Source organism: Notolabrus celidotus, chromosome 12 (assembly GCF_009762535.1).
Source record: "Notolabrus celidotus isolate fNotCel1 chromosome 12, fNotCel1.pri, whole genome shotgun sequence".
Taxonomy (NCBI): Eukaryota; Metazoa; Chordata; class Actinopteri; order Labriformes; family Labridae; genus Notolabrus; species Notolabrus celidotus.
In genome coordinates this window covers 11,388,174-11,392,981 of record NC_048283.1, presented here as the reverse complement: position 1 = coordinate 11,392,981, position 4,808 = coordinate 11,388,174, and the positions used below count along the sequence as shown (strand labels likewise).

The 4,808-nt window shown below is 41.0% G+C and overlaps 1 long non-coding RNA gene across 2 annotated transcripts; it reads left to right on the top strand.

The window, feature by feature from the left end:
- The first annotated feature begins 853 nt into the window (after positions 1–853).
- On the top strand, positions 854–3,835 carry LOC117823169. Of its 2 annotated transcripts, none has more exons than XR_004633329.1 (2): positions 854–2,784; positions 3,443–3,835. It is a non-coding gene; the product is annotated as an uncharacterized LOC117823169 (long non-coding RNA). The 2 variants fall into 2 exon arrangements; XR_004633330.1 differs by lacking the exon at positions 854–2,784 and adding an exon at positions 3,107–3,227.
- The last annotated feature ends 973 nt before the right edge of the window (positions 3,836–4,808 follow it).

Sequence of the window (4,808 nt, the reverse complement as noted above, 5' to 3'; positions counted from 1 at the left end):
AACATTCTTGTTATTACGGTGACCCTGAAGGGCAAAACACAACATTTCACAAAACACATCAACATTTAACAAAAAACAACATATAACACCACCTTGTACCACCTTATATGTACCATTAAGATATAAATGAAAAACCCAGAGAGACAAGCAGAGAACAAGTGGACAGGCCTGCTGCCTTTCAACTCAAGGGTCTTGGGTTTAAATTCCAGCAGGAAAAAACTTTCGTCACACTATAGTTTGAACTGTGCTTTAGAAGTACAATATCCAAATGTTGGAATGAAAAGACCTACAAAAGTAAGTTGATCCAAGCAACCCTGTGGTGTTGAGGATAGGCCTGCTACCTTTCAAACTGATGGTTCTGGGTTCAAATCCCACTTTGTGGTGCAAATGTGGGATGGAAATGAAACACTTTCCTTACATGTGCATAAGCTGTGCTTTTAAACCACTACAAAAATTCTGAAATGAAAAGACCTAAAGAGGCAAACACTGCAAAGTTGCCCTGTGGTGTTGTGGAGAGGGCTGCAGCCTTTCAATGCAAGGGTCCTGGGTTTGAATCCTGGGGGGGACTGTTCAGGAGTTTAAACTGTAGTTGTGTTCTTTGTAATGTTGTGTTCTCTGAAGTGTGATTGTGTTTTCTGTAATGTCATTGTGTTTTCTGAAATGTCGTCGAGTTTTATGAATTGTTGTTGTGTTTTCAGTGATGTTGTCGTTTTTTTCTAAAATGTTTTTGTGTTTTCTGTACGGTCGTTCTGTTTTCCGAATGTTGTTTTTTTTCCGAAATGTTGACGTGTTCTCTGAAATGTTGTTGTGTTTTCTGAAATGATGTTGTGTTTTTCTGAAATGTTGTTGTGTTTTGCCCTTCAGGGCCTTGAGTCATGTGTCTCTTTTTTATCACACAGCCTATTCTGTCCTTGACATAATACTCTCTTAAACATCTCTTCCAGCTTTCTGTTCACTAATGTAGAACTCATTGTACAACTCTGATAAAGAAAAACAGGTTCTTGATGACAGCTGTGACACTTAAAATGACTATATAGAAATATTCAGTCCACTCACTGATTGGCTGGTATGCTTTTGTAGGTCATAGAGAGACATTTGTTTTTTAATTGAGACTGTTTCATAAACAGTTAAAGACTCCCCACAGCAGCTTTAAATAACAATGAAGACGCAGGCACCGTCTGACATTTAAATGAATCCTTCACTTGCACACATTTCCTACCTGTTTACCAGTGTGCACACAGTCATTTAAAATGCACACACATTAATGCCTCCATTTACTCATGTGTACATTATGGTTTGCCAACTGATATTTAAAATGATGTTACACTAATTAAACAACTAGAAGCACTGGCTGCAAATTGGCTTCGACATTTGCGTCAACATCTGTTGTGTTCATTATTCGTGTGCAGTGCCGTTTCTCTGTTAGACTGATTCAAATATTGATTAAATTAAGTAGCCAAGAAACTTTTATTTTATAACTCAGTATCACAAACAGTGTCAAATGGCTTTTAGAGTGTTTACAAATCTAATATGACAGCCCACACAGTGACTGCCCATATCACCTGTAATGAGCTCTACCAGGGTCGAGCCTGTTTTCCTGCGTCCAGACGGAAGCTTAATCATTAACATAATTCCAGACTGTGAGGCACACTTCAGTCTACAGAGAAGCTGCGTGTGTGTCCTCCCCACCACCTCCCTCCCTCTCCCCCCCAGCGGTGCATCTCAGGGAACCATTTTTGGCCCCTGTAGCATTTTGGTGAGTAATCGCGGGGCTTTGGAGCTCTCAGTCCTCCATTTACATGTCAAAACCTCCCTAGGCTTGGGATGTAAGGGACCCAATTTGGAATGACAAAGCTCAGCCAGAGACAGCTGATCCACAAAGGAGGCCTGGTTAAGTTCTTCCTCCCAGTCACCAGCTGCTCCACTGACCCATAGTACCTCTATTCAGCAAACACACACAGGAGAGAGAGGGGAATGCTGCCACGCGCACTCGCGTGTAGCTGAGGAGAAACTGAGTGATTCTTTATTCTTCTGTATAATTTTGTTATTTCCTTGTGTGCTTTTGTAATGACATGCAGCTGATACATTGTGGATAGAATTAGCCTTTAAAACTGCAAGATCTCAGCCTGCATATAAAATAATACTTTTCCTTGTCTTTAGACCTTGATTGTAAATCTTCACATCATAAACCCTCCTCTGCTTCTGAGAATGCTTGCTTTGTTTCCTTTATTATTAAACAACAAAGTGTCTTTATTACAAAAGCAGGTCACACAAACAAACCCTTCCACATTGATGTCTTTGGGGTGTTGGTGACATTACTTCTTCCTGATGATACCCAGTGCATGCCGACTTTTCTGCCTTCAACTGCTCTGTTTATTTATGTCACATATTTATTTTTCAGAGAAACAAAGCGCAGAATGTCAGTTGAACTGTCTGTCATTGATTTTTTTAACACGTCCCAGCGTGCACAGCATCTGTCACATGGAACGCCGCTCTATTTGTGTCTGCCTGTGACACAAAGTGGCTTAGGGATTTGTCACCTCCCTCCTTGCATTGTGCGCTGGAATGACAGGATACTGGCTGGAACTTGTAGGTCACACCCAACATGTTTTTCTTGGATCTGTGCTCCAACTCCAAATGGAAACATGTTGTTCCTAAACTCCCACACTCCAGCTTTCCACCTCAAACACCTGACCTCTGAGTACAGCAGGAGAAAAACCACAGGCCTGAGTTTTAAAGACAAATGACAGGGAGATAACTCCAGGATCCGGCCCAGATGGTCAGGTATGGCCAGCTTTTGTTGATGTGAGGCAGAGATTACATAAGTATTAAACTAGTGAAAAAGGGGGACGTGTTTCATTAGCGTCACTGGTGCCAGATCTATATTTGGAGCATGAGCCCACAGAAACAGACGTGCAGGGATGAAAATAGCCTTTAATAGCCCAGTTTTGGGAGCTTGTCTTCTATTCCACTCTCCTGCCACAAGGATAGTGACAGACGGAGCACACTCCGCAGAGAGCGGCTCTATTCACCCAATCACAGCCCTCCCTTGGGCAGGGAAGGAAGGAGGGGAGTGTGGGAAAAGGAGAGAGGGGTGGAGGGATGGGTAGGAGGGGGGATATAGAAGTAAGAGATGTGGTGACAAGAATGAGCTCATGGCTGTGTGAGTTGTTTATGAAGCTATGTAGGAGTCAAACTTCAAAAGAGCAGAGTAGCTTTATAACCAGGTAGAGTAAACATACCATTAGGTCAAACTGGGTGCTCTTGCTTCAGATGCAAAATGTACAGAATTGCCTCATTATCTCATGTTTGTATCCATAAGTGTTTGTTTGTATGCTATGCAATACAAATTTTTGTGTTCATGCATGTGGAGTTGAATCATTTCCTGCATGCCCTCGTGTTTTCTGCAGACTGAAGTGCAACAGCATGTTTTTTTTCCAAGTCATTAGAGTCTAGAAGTGGCCTCACAGACGGAGAGACAGTCAGAGTCAATGCTGCTGCAGATGCGTGGAGGGGCCGGGAGGGAGTGTATGGGAGAAACCCAATCCCCTCATATTGGGTGCCCATTGCCCCCAGAGAGAAAGCAAGAAACAAGAGGCCCAGCTGTCCTTAACAATAGACCTGCCCCTCTGCAGCCAGGACTGAAAAGGCTTCATTCAGTCCCCTGGCTCTCCAAACCTTGCTTCCAGGGAGACTAGCCAGGACATGCTCTCACTCAGGACAGACATGTCAGTCTCTGTTGTGGACATGTTTGTCATGATGTGTATGTCTTTGTAGATACCCATGTCTGCATGTGTGCATATGTTCTTCAGAAATAAACAATGGTGGGATCTCAGTCTTTGTTGTCAGTGCATGCATTCTCTTCCTTGCAAAAATTTCCAGAGTTGCTTTTTCATATGTCGTCTTACAGAGTGAAGTCTGTCCTGTCAAACAAGGCAGGTGGTGAGTAGGAGAAGCAATAGAGTCTGACACCATAATGGCAGGTTTTGCATTCACATCAATGGCACATGCTGTCCTTGTCTTGAAAATGATTCTCTCTCTACAACCTCAGTTGTTTTTATTCATCCTGTTACATGTCGCTCTTCTGGGTTTGCGCCATTTGTGTGATTTAAATGTCATCACCTTTACTTGATTTAAGTAAATGCATTTTATTGGAGAATCAGAAAACAGCTCCATTGATAAAAGAAAGAAAAGTTGTTGTTTTTAAGGGTGGGTTACAGTTTTCAGGGACTGTTTCTTCTAAATCAGATAAAAATAGACATCCTCAAACTACATGCACACAATGAAACACCTACTTTTGAGCATAGCTGTCTTATCCTAAAAAAACAACATGACTGAATATTAGTATATCCAGCTAACTATGAGAAGACATTATATCTCAAATGCTCAAATTAAACTTTGTGATCTCATTTCAAGTGCAAGATGGTCTTAAACCTAGATAAGTGCCGCTATAATACAACTCAAATTAAGGTAAATATATCTTAAATCAAGAAGTTGACATGAAATGTATTACTGTAAAAATCTTTTTTTGAGTGAAAAAATACTAATTGTTGCCTTTCCTGGCTTATTCTGAGACACTAAGCTTTAAAATACTGGTAAAATATTGCTTAAAATACGTTTTCCCTGTAAATTTTAAGATCACAGTTTTCTAAATATTACATCTTATTTTAAGAAATCTTACCAAGCAAATTTTCACTTGGTCTATTTGCAGATTTTCTTGCTCATTTCAAGGTAAAAGTACCTTGAAATACATTTTTTTCCTTGTTTCTGGGGGGGCATTTTTTCCAGTGTATAAAGTGACGGAAGCA